The sequence below is a fragment of the Stegastes partitus genome, unplaced genomic scaffold, assembly GCF_000690725.1.
Source record: "Stegastes partitus isolate 25-593 unplaced genomic scaffold, Stegastes_partitus-1.0.2 Scaffold776, whole genome shotgun sequence".
In the NCBI taxonomy this organism is placed as follows: Eukaryota; Metazoa; Chordata; class Actinopteri; family Pomacentridae; genus Stegastes; species Stegastes partitus.
In genome coordinates this window covers 229,958-249,246 of record NW_007578507.1, presented here as the reverse complement: position 1 = coordinate 249,246, position 19,289 = coordinate 229,958, and the positions used below count along the sequence as shown (strand labels likewise).

The following is a 19,289-nucleotide window of genomic DNA, read 5'->3' as shown; positions in this document are numbered from 1 at the left end:
AAAGGAAAGGTAGAGGGGGTAAAAGAGAGGGAAGAGGGGGTGAGAAAGAGGGGGAGGGAGCAGAGAGCAGGGGGTGAGGGCTGAGGAGATCCAGGAGGAGGACGCTGATGCAGGGGAGTGGAGCATGGAGGCATGGAGGGTCAGTCAGAGGACGGATGGAAGTCTGATGGAGGGTGATGGAGGGGGAGAGGTGGAGGTGGGAGACAGGGCAGAGGGGCAGAGGGGCAGAGGGGGCTGTTGGACAACAGCCCCCTCTGCCTTGCTGTCATGGTTGTTCAGAACAACCAGCTCCAGCAGCCCTTGTTCTTCCTCTTTTCTTTCTTTTCCTCCTTTTCTTTTGGTGTCTTCTCCACCTTTTTCTTTTCTTTCTTGTCCTTGTTTCTTCGGAACCAGCCGAAGAAGCTCCTTTTCTTTTTCTTTCTCTCGGGGAGCTCTTCTTCCTCCCCCTCCACAGGTGTTGCTTCCTCCTGCAGGTTGATGTTGTCCTGCTCCAAGTCGGTCGGCTTTTTGACTTGGTCACTTTTCTCTTCCTGTATCACATCAAATCAAATCAGATTTTATTTGTAAAGCATGTTTCAGACGCTACGACAACGCAAAGAGCTTCACAGCATTTAAAACATTATAAAGGAAACCCGTCCCTACACACACACACACACACACACACACACCTACACACAACTACACACAACTACACACACACACACACAAACACACCACTACCTGTAGGGAAACATGGTTCTGAGGATTGTGGGAAACGCTACCATTGGGGCCGTCCACACCGGGGGAGGCACAGTCCATGACCACTGGGGGGCGCTAGCACCCGGACCCCCCAACCCGGCAGACGGGGGATCCCCACACCGAGGTGGAGAGCCCCCAAACAGCCGGGCCAAAGGGACCCGCAGACAGAACCCCCAGCAGCAGACCGGACACAGCGCCCAGTGTGGAGGACCCCCATAAGGAAACACTGGAGCTAAAAACTAACAACTTTAACCACAGAACACCAACGCCGCAGAAAATTAAGAGTAAAATACATAAGATAAAAAACTAGATAATGATAAGAATGTAAAAAGAATAGAAATGGTCAGTTAAAAGCCTGATTAAAAAGTGTCTCTACCTGTTCGTCCTGCTGGTCCTGAACCGTCTCAGTGTCAGAGTCCTGGTTCTTCATGTCCGGCTCTGTCTCCGTCTCTTCCTGCAGGACCTCTGTCTCTGGTTCATGGTTTTCCATGTCCAGGTCTATCTGAGACTCTGTCTCTTCCTGCAGGACCTCTTTCTCTTGATCACAGTTGTCCTTGAACAAGAGAAGGAGGTCCTGTTCACAGTCCTCCATGTCCGGCTCTTCCTCTTTCTCCGGCTCTTCTTGGAGGACTTCCTTCTCTTGTTGACAGTCCTCCATGTCCGGCTCTTCTTGGAGGACTTCCTTCTCTTGTTGACAGTCCTCCATGTCCGGCTCTTCTTGGAGGACTTCCTTCTCTTGCTGACAGTCCTCCATGTCCGGCTCTTTCTCCGTCTCCGTCTGTTCCTGCAGGACTTTGTTGTTTTCTTTGTCCTGAGTCAGACGGAGGAGCTCCTGCTCCCTCATGCTGAACTGCTCCTTGAGCTGGTTCAGCTTCTCCTCCTTCGCCTTCATGATTCTGGCGAATTGCTGTCTCTCTGCCTCCAAGATCTTTTTATGCTCTCGCAGCAGAGCCTCCCTGTTTGCTACGAGTGCTTCTTTTATAGCAACCAAAGTGTTGCTCTGCTCCAGTCTCTCGTGGGCCCACTTATTTTCCTTCAGGAGCTGTGCGTGGAGATGTTCCAGCTCCATTTTTTGCTCCATCAGGTGCTGTTTGTCCATATTCCAGGCGTCCAGGGCGTACTGCAGCTCTGCGAGCTGGTTGGGTCGGTGGCATGGACCAGCCTGGTGCTTTTGGTTGTTCCACTGAGACATTGTTCACACGTAAAGGTTGCTGCTGGTCGTAGACTTTGGTCTCTGTCAGACTGCAGGGAGGTGAAAATGCAGCAACGATGCGTCTCTTGAGCAGGTAAAAGTTTGTGCCAGCTGTTAGAATGTCCCGTATATAAGCTGCTGATGACATCACAATGTTGTCATCAACTTCTTGTCCTTTGAGAGCTGATGACATCACAGTGTTGTCATCAACTTCTTGTCCTTTGAGAGCTGATGACATCATAGTGATGTCACACACCTCTGAGAGCCCTGCTGTTGCCTAGCAACGGGACAGCTGGGTTCTACTGGCAGGAAGTTTACTTCTGATTAAACTGCATCTCAATAAATAACAGCATCGTGAAAAAAGTCCAGTATTTGACCATTTAATTTAATTTGAAGGCAATCTTTGGTTTGTTCTATGTTAAAGTCAAAGTGAGCCATACTGTCAGTGTGTCCACATGTGGTGCTCACACACACACACGTTTACATCCATGTCTGAGTCAGCTGTTTCTCATCTGCCTCTTGATACACAGAATACCACAGTGTACAGAACACATGTGCATATATATTTATAAACACAAATATAAGATTTTAAAAAATGAGATCAAAGAATAAAAAATACAAAATATGAATACAGTGAAATAAAGTACACGTGTGCAAAAATGTCAAACGACCAGAAAGACTTGTGAAGTGTTCGGTGCTGGATGTGTCAATCACATGTAAAGAGAAATATTTCAAGGCTTTTTTAAATTTGCATTTCTATGATTCTGGCTTACAGCTCATACAAATCAGAACTCCAGTCTCTCATGTTATCAGACTTTTCCCTGAGATCGATCAGAAAAACGACTTGCAATAAAGAAATGTTCAGCTTTTGAGATAAATAAAAAGCAAGAGAGGACAGACAATAACGTGTCGGTGAAAACCTGTAATTTTCGATATGAAAGAGCAGGTCACTGAAAAGCATCAGACGAGTTTCAGTGAGAAACAACCCCGAGGCTTCCAGGTGGACTCGTAGAGTCCAGAGAGGCAGGAACGACCTGATTGACTCGACCAACTGTGTGACTGCTTCTATCCTAAATAGAACTTCGTCCTCCATCCGTCTCCAACTCAGAGATGACTGATGCTCAGACGAGGCTCCAGAGATCAAGCTAATGCCCCGGCCCGTCTCGTCCTGCCATCCATCAGGAGACCTGACAGAGAGCAGGAAGGAGTGCAGGACACCGTGGAGATGGACGGATGAACAAACATTCAGTAACTCGTGTCAGAGCAGCTTCACCGCTCTGAAGAACCTGTAACAACAGCTGGATGTGATCGCTTCATGCCTCGCCCGGTTTGCCTTAAGACGGTTTCCCCTTTGGCTTTGTTCTCGATAGTTAATGATCACCTGAACGTGCCGCTCATCACGATGGCTGCATAACACTCGCTCCATAACACTAATTACAGAGCCGTGCCACAGCAGGTGTGGTCTATTCGCGGCGTGCCCGGAGGCTGTGGATAGATCGCACCGACAACAAAAGCACGACAGACAACACGCAGGTCTTCGTAGTTTGTTAGTCATTATATGTGCAGCTCTTAATAGGATTTATCCAATTATTGGACTGGACGATTATCAAGACAGAGAGCTGGAGTTTTTCCAATTAACTGTATTATTTATTATTACTTTATTAAATGATTAGTATTGTTATTTTGAACATGGGCTCCACTGGTTCTGATGAAGCCGTCTCACTGTGTTTGTATATATTTTTCTGTTATTCTTAATTTTGAAACCAAGATTTTTATTTTGACTGCAAATGCATCGGCCATGAAAAATCCTAGTTATGAAATGATCACAACCATCTGCAATAAAATGAAACCAGAAGGCAAAGCTGTGCAGGTTTTTGACAAAGCTTCTCATTTTGAAAACACTTCTGTGCTTTCTCGCTGAATCTCAGACGTCACCATGAGCGAGCCGTCGCCAAGAGACTTAGCTTAGCATAAAGAGTGTTAACAGAGAAACAAACGTCTGTAAAACCACAACCAGTCATGGTACCGCTTCAGAGTTTGAGCTTGAAGGACATGTTACCTTTTAAAAATGAATATCTGTTTTTTTTAACTTAATAAAGTCATCAGATTTTCAGCTTGAACTACTCATTTGTGACGCGTCTTTCAATCAGAAAACGGAATGAAGTCGAAGCTTGAAATCTTATTTCATCACTTTTCTGTATGTCTCATCCGAACATTTGCCAAAAAATAAAGCACCAACCATCCATTCTGCTTTCCTCTACGCTACGATAAAACCAATGGTTACCAAATTTATGACCAAGTCCATCCATCATCTCTACACCTTAATCCTCACCAGGGTCATGGGGGGCTGGAGTCTATCCCAGCTGACTCAGGGTGAAGGCAGGTTCACCTGGACAGGTAACCAGTCTATCACAGGGCTACACTTAGAGACAGACAACCAAGCACACTCACATTCACACCTACGGACAATTTACAATCACCAATTAACCTCAGCATGTTTCTGGACTGTGGGAGGAAGCCGGAGAACCCGGAGAGAACCCACGCTGCACGGGGAGAACATGGAGACTCCACGCAAGAAGATCCCAGGTGTCCTCACCGGGACGCCAACCGGCGACCTTCTAGCTGTGAGGCGTTAACGGTGCTAACCACCAAGACACCTGCAGCCCACTATGACAAAGACTGCCTGACTGTTCAGCTGAACTGGGCTGAGCTGCAAGTTGTGTTTACGTAGAGAGGACGGGGTGTCACGTATGCAGTAAAGTGTCGACAGTATGTAGAGTTCAACACATGGAAAATGAAAAGCTGTTGATTCCAGGTTATTGAAAAATGAGCCCACAGTGAGTAAAAACATGACGGGAGGAAAAAGAAACTGCTTGAGATTCAGAAAGCTAATCATCATCCAGATGCAGATTTTTGTTTTGGACAAATCCAAGCTCACTAAGTTCCTTATATCCTAGCAACAGGTTCGTATTTAACACACAACAGCGGCACCAATCTTCTCACCAAACTCCAAAATGTTGAACAATTTAAACATCTGCCAGGACAGCAGATCAGCAGCACAAGAGTTCAACAAATGAATCTTTTAAAATAAGTTGTCTAGAAGCTGTATGCATGTTTATGTCAGTGTGGGCTCATTAAAGTGTGTGTGAAAGACAAAGTTCGCTGATTCAAGCTTTTTAAATGTAAGGAGCATTTCTGGTTTATATATACATACATAAAGAGCTCAGCTGTTGCACTGCATCTGTCTGACAGGAACACATTAGTGTCCGTGTTCGTTATCCCATCATGGGACCAGATTAAACCATCGTTCTGTTGGCATCACAAATATCTGTTTACAGCCCTTCAGACCTTTATATAAATGGTCACTCCAAACATTAACGCGGCATGTCAACAGGATGGTGAAACACACAGAGCTTAAGTCAACAGTGGACGGTTACAGCCAGCGGAGCGTCGGCGTGGCAGCAGAGTGACCTGCAGGTCGACAAACATGGCCGATATGTACTGTGTTCAAACCGCCTGTCGCGATGTGTTATTAAAAGTGAGCTGAGATATGATGAATGTGGGCAACCCAGTAATACAGCCTCCCATCAGAGGACACCATGATGCCTCCAACCAGGATCTCCTTATCAAAGGCGAGCATCTGTGGCTTCACAGTTGTGCACAATAATAATAAAGGCGCTGTGAAGATGCAGGAAGTCCGTTCAGAGAACTGGGCCCTTTCACCACACTTCAGAATCAGACTGTAATTTCTTCAAGTGTGTTCTCTTATTCATATTATAAAAGCTGTAAACGTTTGCCAGGGATGCTCATCGGCTCTGCCTGGTGGCTGCAAACACAAAAGTGCAGCCTCGGGGCAAATTCCACACAACTGAGTGTGGTAGAGCAGGAGGAGCCTGATTATGTCATGTTAGGTGCTTCAGAAAGGGTGCTGAGGAAAAGACAATATAATTACATTTAATCATCATTCCAAGCTTTAACACTGCCAACAAAATAATAATACAACATGAAACTTAACCCACAGGACGAGAAGCTGCATCGCTCACTCTGATGCTTGTTTCTGTGTAAATATGCTCATTGTGAACTTGTGCAAAACCCGATACGCCGTACTGAAGCTCTATTCATGCGCCCAGGTTCCACCTACAGGAGTGGACACAGTCACGTCTATTCACACGGCAGACAAAGCCTCGGCGTGCACAAAGCGCCGCACAAACATTTGTTGACTGAAGCTGAACTTGCCTCTGGCGGACACCATCTCCAAACCATCTGGCTTTTGAATCACTTCTGCTTCGGACAGCTGAGCTCCACGGTGCAGCTGAGCACTTCATCTGAGCTCCCACGACTGATGCAGATTTCCACCAAGTCCAGTAACAGACCAGCTCGTGAGCCCAGAACCATGCGAGCCCTGTGTTCTCCTAAACACACTGACAGATTCATGCTCCGCGTTCTGGGAGGAACATCGTGTTTCTCGGTCAAATTCATCACCTCTGCGGCGTCCTGGGATTCGGTGAACCGCGACTCGAAGCGGAACATGTGCACGCAGCATCCTGTGTGCGTCGCCACGGATACCGTGCGTCGTGTCTCTGCTTCCTGTCTGGCCGCTGAGCTACCTGTAAATGACGCCGAATCTCTCAAATGGATTCCCTTTATTGCTTTATGCATGCTTTGAATATTTGATGTCCTTTTCATCAGACTTCTTTCCATTTCAACAGGAGGAGGACCATGAGTGGAGCTTAATCTGGACGCTGAGTACTTTACGATGTCGCACACAGACGTAGGAAAACTGAGGAAGCAGAACAGCGAAGGAGTCCAGAGCGCCCACCTCCACCTGGCCTTCAGAAATGATCTCATCCAAAAGGTTAAAGTCATTGTAGGACAGGATGAATCTGGTCTGTTCTGTTGTGCTGCTAAAACAATCCTCAATTCTGCCCCAAAGAATCCAACTGAATCTGAGCCGCTTTACATTTCTGGATCTACTCGACCGCATCCAGCCTCCTCCGACCATGACCGGGAATTTCAAATGGTTGGTTTCGATAAGCCAAAAAAAACAATTAGCCGTCTCTCTCTGACGGGACTCGGGGGAACATTCACACATGACAGAGGGTCTTTTGTATGAAATTTATATTCGGTTCGGCTTCAGGGGCGTCTGGGCACCGGCTCAGACTCCCTTCGCTTGCTTATGGGTGTCAAACACGGCCGATTAGAGGTTCCTGCCAGCGCTGGCCGCGGCTGTTTGATTTAGAATCCCTCTTACATCCCAACTCAAATGCCACTTCTCCCACCTTCGTGCCTTTCATAACAAGAGCTGCAGTAACGCTGCCATGAACCGGTGGAGGGAAACGCTCCAGCACGGCTTCATCGCAGCATATCAGCAGCGCCGCTCGTAAAAATCCACACGGGTTTTCACATTTGCTTATCTCTCTTGTTAATTTGTATATTCTACACCTGAGCTCGCGGTGAGATGGAGGCATGTTCGTGGTTACTGAGATCCGTCCTTCATAGAGAACTAGGAAGAGAAACCCGAGACCGGCAACACACGGTCAACACAGGCTGGTCTCTGAGGATTAGTCCTGACCGACGTGGAATGGAGGCATGCCGGGGAGACGGCGAGAGCCAGAAAGGCAGAGAGGAGATGGTTTTCTCACACAGGCCACTGGCTTTATCTATAAAATGGAGGAGGAATCAGATGGAGAGTGTAAATCTACATAATCAACAGCTGGATTGGGTTTGGGCCGGTTCGGTGATTCACCTCCACCAGGATCACAAACATCAGCCTGAGCTATTCCATATTTTTACGACAAACCAAACGTCTCTCTGCGTGTTAATCCATGAAAAGTGATGGACGGGAATAAAAACAGCTGCGCCGTGACATGAAAACCCAACCGTAGAGGCCTCATAAGTCAGTCACACATTTATTCCACAGAGGCGATGGTTCTGGTTCTGGTTGGCCAGAGAAAGAAGAAAACTACGACAGCAAAACTCTGCTCCCTGTTTGAACTCTCCCTGCCTCCCCGTATTAATTACAAAGCTAATGTTTAAGCTTAGAGGAGGCTCAGCAAACAGCCAGAATTCCTGACTGAATGGAGCAAATAAAGAAATGAACGGATATTCCTGCTACTGGCGCTGTGCTGGTTTTCGCCGCCGGTGACGGAGCTGGGAGGCTGGATGTGTGGTGGTGACGCTATAAATAGATGCCATGACGGCAGCATAGTAGAGGTTTCTGCTGTGACGTGGAATCTGGTAGAGAACACAGCAGAAGTACAGATTTCAGTGATTTTCTTTTGTTTGAAATTGAATTACAAACGTGCAAACAAGGTGTTCAGCCAAAATGCAGAAAGATGAACTTCTAAACAGAACCAAAACAATCTCATCCAAGGCGTGATCAACCACATGAACCCTTCATTGTCCATCCTCAGATCCATTCTCTCCAGACTTGCCTCATTTGATCATCATCTGACGAGAGCCCAGTACCGAAGCCCTGATGGGACATCATGCAACAGGGAGCTGCAGCCAGCACAACCATAATCCTGTCACATCCACACTTGCCGCCTCTAATCTCCGTGCGTGGGCGCAGCTGTGAGCGGTTCAGATGGTAAACAAGTTGCGGGATGGTGAGGGGATTGTGAGGTGAGGGAACCAGCACGGTTTCTGGCTGACTGGTGCCTTTATGAAGGACCTGAAGATGTCTTGACCTTTCTGCAGGACTCGTGACGGCATAGAAAGGAGCTGGAGGGAGAGCAGGTACAACAGCTGGGCCCAGGCCTCCCGTCACTGGTGTGAGCTTTAGCCGGTGTGTGGATATTACTTGAACTCACTATTCAGTGTTGGCTTTCAGTCGCTCTGTAACAAAACCTCCTGTTTGCACTGCTGCAGTACTGCTGTCCAACTCACTCTTTGGTTCAGTTGCTTAACTGGGCAGTAACTCAGAGAAAATACAGTAAGCCATGAGCGTATCCTCACACTGGAGAGCCCCACAAGGCAGATTTCTCCATCTCAAAGTCAGGCACAACCAAAAACAACAGATAGAAAAACTGGATTGTACACATCAGACAGTAGCGTACGAATGTGCAACCGTGGCCTCAATCGTTTCACCTCCCGACCCACTGAGCACGCCCAGGACCAGAGCGAGGGTCGGCCGTCCTGTGTGAACCGTGCAGAAGGTAACCGAACACCCAAACGGAGCCATGAGGCAGCATCACGGCAGAAAGCACGAAAACAGATTCCTCCCAAATTACACTCTAATCCCCGCCACCTATTACACGACGCGGGCGGCGCTCGACTCGCGCTTGGCAGGTGCGGCGCAGATTACATTTTCTGACGCTGGATGAGAACTTGAACACGGCCTGGCTGCAGATAATGTGTCGATAAATACGCATGAATGAGGGGTGGAGGGAGAGATTAAAAGCAAAAGCCCATAAAACCACAGCCCCATAAATTCCAGAGAAAGCAGAAGTCTTAATAAATGGCTGCAAGAAATCCTGCAACACACATATTATAGAGAAATAAAACCCAGATCTCCTGAAGGGTTTCGCTTCTTCTACAAACACTCAGTCGACCATTCAAAGGGGGTAACTATCTCTTCACCTGAGGGTCGGGAAGACGACTCCTGCAGCGTCCCTGGAGCAAGGCGAAGCTAAACAAGTGTAATTACGCAGCCGGTACAGCCTCCTGGGGCCATGAACCTCTTCACCAAACATAGTCCCATGGTAAGGACTACACAGACGCTGACGTGTGCTTTAATGAGAATCACAGGCTGCTATAGTAAAAGAGGAAATAGGTAGCTGCAGACAGACGTCCAGTCCCACCTTGGTTTGGAAAAAACACCCACCCCAGGAGTCCCGGAGAGACGAGGCCAGCGCAGGTCTGCTGGCTTTCTGCTAGAACCAGAACATCCAGTGGGCTTGTTTCTCTATCAGGCCTGCCAGAGAAGAATTTGTCTCCTGTCCACAAAGGCAGATAACAAGGCCCCTACAGGCTCCTCCACACCGAGCGAACGTGAAATATGATGTGGTCTCTGGAGGGAGCGACGGTTTGTTGTAGTGAAAGGGCCTGACTGTGGAGGGAGGTTCATGCTACAGGCTCAGCAGCTGCTAGACGCTTCCCGTACGGCTGAGAAGAAGGAGCTGTTTATAGGTGTATAGGCGACAGACCTCTGGCGCTACCGTTCCCTCACTTCTCAGACGCACAGTTTATGAATTGCGTCAGTGGCAGGCTGTTGACTTTGTTGTGTGACTGGTGCATTATTTTCTATTTACCTTCCAGTCTACCTGCGACCAACGCTGGTGTTTGCAGACGGCATTCAGCGTCACACACGTGCACAGGAGTCATGAGTAGACGGTTTACCGATAATCATTTGTAGTAAAAACCTAATAACAGCGACAGTTTAGCCGATAAGGCGCCAATAACGTAAATTATTAATATGCAGCTCCAGACGTCTGAAGTCTGGGCCGGTGTTTGGTTAACTGTTGATAAGAGCGCTAATGCTGACGACAAACCACAGCGTGGAGCAGCGCCCAAATACCTGAGCTGCATGTGATCCAGCAGCCACTGACTGCTGGTGCAAACAAAGCAGAGACAATTATCACAGAGTCACACGGCCAAAGGTTGTATTTGATATACAGAAGGTCTTTGTTGGTCGCCCCCCGTTAGCAGAGCTGAACGGTCATGTGGGGAGATGGTAAAGAAACTGACGTATGGTGGTAGATGTGATTAGAGATGCTCTAAAGGGATTTACCATTTCTGCATTTTCTTATCATAATGCATATCACAGAAAAACAAAACATCACAATATCATGCAGAACAGAGAGTTAGTGTTGAGCTGTTTGGTAGCAAATGTGGAAGCATGTTCTCTATGTGCAGACACCGGTCGCGTTAGGATCAAAACCATCCAGCAAAAGTGACACAACTTTGAATGTAAATCTAAGTTTTGTCTTTTTAAAACGATCCAGATTGGCAGAAACAAAGTGATCAGCGTGCAGAGATCACTCCTCTGCAGACACAAACCAACGTTCACTCAGCAGAGTCTCCATCCAGCTCACCGATTTCAATTCAACACTCACTCGTCTTGTATTTACTCTGTTTTGTTCTCCACCAACACGAGCTAAAACACTTTGTTCCTCAGGTGTTAAATGTCCCACCGCTTGCTTCAGGTGTTACGCAGGTTATTGCAGGTCGCCGTGGGCTCCAGGTAGAGGATGGTGTCTCCAGCTGACCCTGTGGTTCTCCCAGCTAGTAAACACTATTCAAACAACTAATCTGGCTGGTTTTCTGCTCCACTGTGATCGTGTGCTTAAACGTTTTATATCATAATGTTTGCTTTGCTTCAGCTCTGACAGAGAAACGTCCACCTCAACGCTCCATAACCCTGAGACGCTTCTCTTCGGGTCAGCTCGCCCTGTTATTCAATCGGAGGCTTCAGAAGTTTGTTTGGCTGTTGAGGTCAAATTTCAACCAGCTTTCTCAGGAATAGCAATCTCCACGTTTAATCAGTCTGACAGGCGGCAAATTCCATTCACAAGACAATTAATCTGCAATAAAGCGGAGACAACGTGTTCACGGGAACTTTGACATCTGACACATGACAGACGTCACGTACACGATGAAAGTCATGAGTCACCTCCTGCAAACTCATAAACTCTCAGCTCCAACAACAACGCTTCACCGCCACAGGTGACACTCGAAGCAATAACACCTCACAGGTATTATGCCGTTTGCATTCACTTCACCGACGTCATTCATGCCTCACGGACGGAGAAGCGAGATCGCAGCTCTGCTATAGCGTTCAAGGGTCAGCGGCCTGGCAGCGTGTCAACAGCCTCAGCGGTGCGGCCACAGGAATGCGTTTGTCATACTAACCTACTTGTGACCTCTAAGGTAGAAAAAAAGAGCCAAGAAGTCTTTAATCCAGAGCTGTGGGAAATCACCGGCCATGCTGTAAGTCATACACGCTGCTGTCACATCATCATACCTTCAAACATAACCCAACGCTGGCAGATACTTTCATCAACCGTCTCACATTCTGTTTGTAGGACCTCAAAACCATAAGATGCGAGATCAACACGTTTCCAAAAGCAGCTACATCATTAGCATCTTAATTTCTTCCACCGGGCCGTTTGGCTTTATAACGGCGCTCTGACTCAGCGCTCAGTAATCATCATGACCTCACTCCTAAAGGACACGGTGAAAGGCTAACATGATAAATGCGCCTTTCAGTGCCTCAAATGGTTAACAGCACGCCATTAGCCTCGAGTCGCAGACGTCTCTTATGTTTGAGGCCTGTCTGCAGACTACATCTGCTATAATGTTAGTTTGACATCAGCTGGAGCCACCGGGCTTCACATGAGTCAACCACAGCAACAGAACCTCTGGGCAACAAAAAGAGAAAATCTGACAGTTGGACATCCAGATGCTCATGACACAGCAGGAGCTGCCTGCAGAGGACTTCCTTCCTTCTGCCCTTTCATCTAGCGCGTTTTTTTAAATCCACGGGGTTACGGGGGGTCAGAGCTAGACGGGAATTCACTTCTCCCTCTGAGAGCGCCGGCGGTCAGAGTGGATCGGCCTCACCTTCACCCGTATAGTCACACTAGTTCCTACAGAGACACAGGAAGGCTTCAGGACATTAACACAAGTGGCATAAATCCAACAAACACTCTGATTCATAAAGTTCATGATGCCCACTTTCTGTGTATTCAGGACGGTGCGTCACACAGAAATGGCATTTAAATGGTACCTTGTCATTTTAACGTGACTTCACTTGAAAGGGTGGGCGTTGGAATAAACTCACATAAACCTGAATCTTCATTATAAACTCTGGAACTGTACAAACAGGCATTAAATCACATTTTAATGTTCAGTAACACATACAGTCCCTCCTCACCATAAACAGAAGCACAGTCGCTAACATCAGCAGGACTGATTCCATTTTATTTTTAACCAATTCCCAATAAACTGACGTAAAAAAAATCATCTTCTTTGGCTCTAATGCAGCCGTCTCTCTCTACCTGTAGTCCCGTCCACATCACAATGCGATTGGTTAAAAGCCAGTCAACACAAAGTTATCTGTTATTTAGATTTATGTCAAAGGTCTACAGTTTGTGGTCTTCTAAACTCATTTCTGCTGCACATATCTATCGGTCTTCTTGAGCACTACTAACCTGCAGCAGAATCAGCTGTTGAAAAATAAAAAACTGATCCATCAAGCCCTGATTTTCATGAAATATTACTAATCCTAAGAAACAACTACCAGTGAGTGGATGTCCGTCTATTACCACATAAAGCAAAGTGATTGCAGAACATTTAACTCATTTCAAAAATACAAAACATCCGACTGAGTCTCAGCCGTCCTGACATCTACGTCAGGATGCTGCCCACCGGACCGTCCTTATACAAGTCCGACCGGCTTCTCTCCAATAAGACAAACTGCTGTCATCTCCAGCTCGTTCTCGTGCTGAGTCAGCCGAGCAAACATCCTCCTCCTTCTCTGCACCGCATCCTGATCTCAAGAGAGAGAAACCTGCGAGTTATGAGAGGCCTTAACAGACATCCCAATTACCATCCGCCCGCCCAGCGCCGGCACCCTGTGACCTGACAGAAGACGCCGCAGCTGCTACAGCGCCAAAAAAAAAAAGGAAGGAAGCTGGTAAAATGCAAGAACCCACAAAAGGTCAATATCGGATCAATAGAACAAATGCTCCGTCACTCCACTGAGACAGGATGAGTGTCTGTCCGGGGAGGAGGCTCGTCAGGTGGGACCTTCCTGCTCCATTTAACCACAGACTGACTGTTGGTGCTGCTGGACGTATGGACCAGTGTGGGTCAGTAGTACGGTACCGACACTACTCAGGTCCATGCACCATCAATCAACAACAAGCAGACAAACTGATGCATGTGGGAGGATCCAAACCTCATCATCATCATCATCATCACAGACTGCCTCAGTTGGACATAATTTCTGCCCTCGAAAAGAGAATAAAACAATATTTAAAGATCCCATTTGTAGTTGTTTTGTGCCTTTGACTGGGAAACCTACACAACCCGCAGAGCACAATACTGCACTTTATTGGCTTTTAGCACAACATTAGGATTATTTTTGTCATCCTACACACTTGTAAAAGACAAACATGTAGTAAAAGACTAGTGTGTAGGGTGACAGAGGTGTACAGTGCTCTGTACGTCCACAACAACTTTCCATAACACACATTCTCCTCTGAGAGTCAAATCAACAAACAGATTTCTGTCCATATCAATAAATCATCAGTTGTTAAGGTAGTGCACGAACCCACACACCAGCTGTGTGTGTATGGTACACCTGCATTGCCAACAGTCAACCAACAGCTGTGTATTTGAGCATGAAGTGTCTGGGTGTGAGTCCTGCCACCATCCACTGCATTCCACAGGCTGTCCCAGTAAAGCGAGCTGGCAGAGGACCAGTGATGCACCAGCAGAGCACCGTGAACGCACTCTGCAGATAAGAGAAGAAACACACATACATACACTGCAAAGCCGCCTTCGTTGAATCGTCCGTCGCCCTATTAAAGCCACCGGAGCGTGACATTCCCAAACGTGCAAAGGTGCAGCCCGCGGGCTCCCACGGTAACGACACAAATATGCACCGTGTTTGTCAAGCGATCGAACGAGTCTCACCTCTGAAATCCCGTGGCTTTATAATCCACTCACGCGTGGCGGGATCGTAAAATCCATGTCCGGGTGTAAAAAGGCAGATTTGAGGGGTAAACAGATCCAAAGCCTCCGTGTGTTGTTCGGCGCGCTGGGGCTGGTTGAGGCCGGAGCGAGGAGCCACACAGCAGAGGGAGAAGGCGCAACTTGAAACTGACAGAGAGGGATCGGGCGGAACCACAGCGGCGACAAGGAGGGGGGGAGAGAGGCGGGCTATGAATAACGACGGGACACGGAGCGACAACAAGCGATGTGTCTGACTGTGAGTCGGGTTTAAGCGCCACATTAACACAGTCTGAGGGGTGTACTGTGAATAAAAACCGACTTGTGCCGGCGTGTGTCTACGTTTCTTTGCTGAAGTGAGGCGAGCGACCCCCGCCGCTGCTTGGAGCGCGCCTGCGTGTTTTAACTCGGTTTAATCCGATTGGTCTCTTCTGACGTGACGCAGCAGCTCTGGCGCCTTCACATGGAGTCAGAAACATCACAGCGGGTTTACACAACAGGCAGAGAAACGCCGCGTTTTGCTTCATGTGACAGAAAAACTGCAGATATTTTTACATTCTCAGTTACTTTAAAGTAATCCGAGACGCCTTGTGTGTGACTGAGCGCTTTAAATAAATGCTGACTTGACTTGGCAGGAGGAGTTTGGAAGGAAAGTTGTCAAAAACTGAGGGCCTTAAAGGGGCTTAATGAAGGATTGTCCAGAAGAATGGATGATATCAGCCACGTTTATGTCAATGAGGTCAAATTCTGTGAACACTTGGTTATCTTAAACTCATCTATCACTTAATTTCATTCATAGTAATTGGGTTTGCATGGTTGCTGATTTGTTCTATCGAGTTATCAGAGTAATTCGATGAGCTCAGTATTTGTGGCACCCTGCAGGTTTACGTGACCTCTGTAAAAGAAGTTGAAGCAGCATGGAGGGGATAACTCTCTGAACTGACCGCAGGACGTACAGTCATGGAACTCCTGAGTCCCACTGATCTGTCTGCCGGCTGTATGGAATCTTGAAAATATAATTCCCACTTAACTCCAAAGTCCATTTGTTTGTTTTCTGACTGAGTCCGTGCAGGGATTGTGCGGCGGTTTTAGAGGGGCTGAAGTTTGCCTTAGTGGAAAACCATAAGATTATAACTTGGGGAAAATTATAAGTTTCAAACAATCGCTCTCAAATGGCTGGAGATCACGTGAAAAACAGCCTGGTGAGCGTTTGACTGCTTCTCGCAGACAGAAATATGAATCACTGCTTCAGCTCTGTATCAATCACAGCACAGTCCAAACATCCTGCAGCTGTCAGCCAGCCTGAATCTATTATTGATAATAGGTAATAATTAAGCAATGATTATCCTTAATGTCTTGTGAAAGGAAAGGTTAACAGCTAACACGCCCTTCGTAAACCTGCTATCAAAATCACTCCTGAGCAAACTGGATCACAGCTAGCAACAAAAAAAGTCTCAAAATGTGATAGCTTGAGCTAAAGCTCATGCACTTTGATCAGAAACAGGCCTTTGTTTATATTCTACAGTCCATCTCAGACCATGCTGGAAGGAGGAACCCCTTCTGCCGCTATCAGCTCTGCACAGAGTCGGTCTCTCCCTCCTGAGCATCCTGCAAGGCGGACACCGTCCTCCCGTCACCGGACAGATAGGCCCGTGTAGCTGGTTTCTGAGTGTAAACAAAGACGCGAGGCTCTTATAATCCCTCGCAAAGATCCTGTGTAAACTTCAACTCGAACACGGCCACGTGGCGGGATCAGCGTCACAGCATTATTTCTGTTCATTCAGCAGACATCACTTCAGTAGTGACTGAAAAAGAATCAGCAAAACCTTTGTCCCACCTACAGATCATCTGTTGAAGAGTGAGGAGGAAATATACAGAGAAGTGCAATGGAGTTATAAGAAAGAGAAGAGACGCAGAGACAGAGTCAAGCACAGTATAGCACCAGATATACCCAGATTATTGTGGTCATATATAATTGGTTCTGCAATGAAACGTTGTTTGCCTCAAATAAGTACTGTGCTGCTGTTCATAGGCAACGTCTGTCTTTGGTAGACAATGAAATAATTGGTATGTTTCTCCAGACATGGTTATTATCTTTGAAGGTACGGGGGGAGAAACTTTTTCCTCCTGCAGCATATCAGGAATACGGATCTCTACTGCTGGAGATCCTTTAAAAAGTGTACAAGCTGTTTTAAAAACTCAAAACAAGGACTTTCTCCTTTATTTGTTAAGAAAATGTGTCACAGAATTGAAAGCTAAAAAAGCATTTCTTCACCTAACTGACTGTCCACAATACAACTGTAGTTCTTTGTGATGTAATTGGAAGCAGTGGCGTTGCATCAGATCTCTCAAATATGAGGCTGAAACCTGCACTAATTTAAACCAGCAACACTTTGACTTGCAGAAGAGAACGCTCGCTGTTTCTGCCTCCACAAGAACATCCCGCATACGAGGTCTCCAATCAGAACAAGCTGCCCTAGTTGGATTTGTGATAATTTGCTAATTAAGCAAACCCCAAGGGGGACGCGGGGTGACAACCAGGTCTGCTTGTGTTAAAATGAGAGAGCGTGAAAGAGGAAGACAGACTCGGAGGAGCAGCAATGAATGGAAAATGGGCTGAGATTAGGAGTCCGAAGCAGAATGACTTGCTGCCGGATCACAACACATCAGAGAGAGTTTCAGCGTGTTATGAAACTGCCTGTAATTGCGCTGAGCAGCCTGGTTCCCACCACGCCTTTGTTCACTATTAAGGGTTTGTCATTAGGCTTTGACTGAGGATCACTGAAGGCTGAGTGAAGCGTGCAGACAAAGGCTTGTCTACCTAAGGTGAGGCGGCTGCCTGCATTCTCAACATCACAAAGGAATTACACATGATGTCATCCCCCAAATCTTCAAAAGGCATCTGCCATGATCACACATCATCAAACGCAGATGACAATGGGCTGCCGTCGCTCGCTGGAGACGGAGCAGGATGGTACCAGTGAAAGTACTCACTGTGCTGAGGGAAGCTGAAGATCCGAGCGGTACTCCTGTGGCTGGGCTTCTCTCGTTCTGTTTGTCCCCGTCTATTTCTGCCTCTCCTCCCGCCTTCTTCCCCCGACTCTCTCTCTCTCCCTCTCTCTCTTCTCACCACGGCAAGATGCTGCCTGGACCAGTGCTCGTTGTCATGGTAACCGAGACTGGGGGGATTCTCATGTGACCGGATCTCCTCGGCTGCTGATTGGCCAGACGCGTTGGAGTGAGGAGGGGCGAGATGGGATGCAGCGAGGCGGGAGGGGGGGGTCCTGATGTCATACGCCCACCACTTCACAGATTGGAGGAATCCTCAGCCAGGACGCCTGCGAACACACACAGACAACAATGGGCGTCTTCTTTTTTTTAAGGTGGGGTCGATGCTGAAGTGGAACTATTCCACAGTCGGGATGATTCTACTTGACTGACTGACTGAGCAGCACGCCGACTGACTTAGAGGGCCTCTTGCTTGCCGATGTGAGATGTCAATCTCGGCTTTGGCTCAGCTCTTTTTTTCTCTGCGCTCATCTGCAACGCTGCTGCTAAAATCCTCTGCAAAGTGCCAAAGGGGCCAGTACGCAGAAATAACACAACTGTTACAAGACATACGAGAGCGCCCATGTGTGGCAGCTTGACCTGCTGGCCCACCACACTTCAGGGGCTGCAGGGGCCTATTTATAGCGCTGCAGAAACCAGACAGACACACAACTGCTGCTATTCACTCTTACACGCAGTGATATTCAAAGTGCAAACAAAGGCAAACATTCAAACTGCGAAACAATAGAATTTTTGGAGACTGAAACACACGATGCAGAGACAGGCTGCCGCTCCTGCTGCTGCTGATAACAAGTAAATGACCTAAGTCTATTTCCTTCATCCAGAGATTACATCGATGCTGCACATATGTGGAGCTTAAGTGGTGATAAACTTACAAAAACAGAGCAGCATGGGCACTGAGCAGCTAAGTGTCATAATTGCATAACGATGAAATGTGCTCCTGTCACACACTTTACGCGCTTTGCAGACATGAAGAAAAACTTGGCTGAAGAGCAGCAGCATTATGCTGTTGAGTGAAAGAGAAAGAAAAAAAAAAAGTCTTTCTGTGTTCATCGAGGCGATAAAAGATTTCAGAAAAATAGCTTTGGTGTCTTACATCCCATTCGAGGGAAAGTAGGTCCCTGTCAATTTCACGCTCATTCCCAACGATGACATGAGTAATCATGGTCCAGGCTTGTTGTCCAGACGGTTGTGTAACAGCCTGGGACCCGTCCAGCTCTGCCAGAGATGAGAAATGTTCTTGTTCTGGGAGAATCGTGTTGGTTTTCCTGAGCTGATGTCATGTGTTGCCTTTGGAAGGTATTGAGCAACTGAAAAATACGTCTCTCTAATCCTGACTTCACAACGTCCTTAAAGCTGCTGGCTATCCGAACTGCTGTATCTTGTTTTACAGTGCAGCAGCAGAGAGGTGTGGTTGTGTGTACATAAACAGAGGCACACCTTCTGATCTGTGTCTGTACAGATTCTTTGAGTCTCTTGAATTTATCTAGAATTAATTAAAACAAAATAAGTAAGATCAAGGTGCAAACTGAGCCAAAATGTTCAGTTTCTGCTTGGAGGATTGAACATTTCATTTAAAAAAGAACTACAAACACACATTTTCACAGTGAAT

The 19,289-nt window shown here is 47.1% G+C and overlaps 1 protein-coding gene across 2 annotated transcripts in view; it reads right to left on the bottom strand.

Moving 5' to 3' along the window:
* mical3a (microtubule associated monooxygenase, calponin and LIM domain containing 3a) overlaps positions 1-14,736 on the bottom strand; it is a 67,076-nt gene extending 52,340 nt beyond the window's left edge. For both annotated transcript variants that reach the window (XM_008291996.1, XM_008291997.1), the window contains exon 1: positions 14,573-14,736. The gene's annotated coding sequence lies outside the window, so the exon portion shown is untranslated. The remainder of the gene's footprint in view (positions 1-14,572) is intronic.
* Between the last annotated feature and the right edge of the window lie 4,553 nt (positions 14,737-19,289).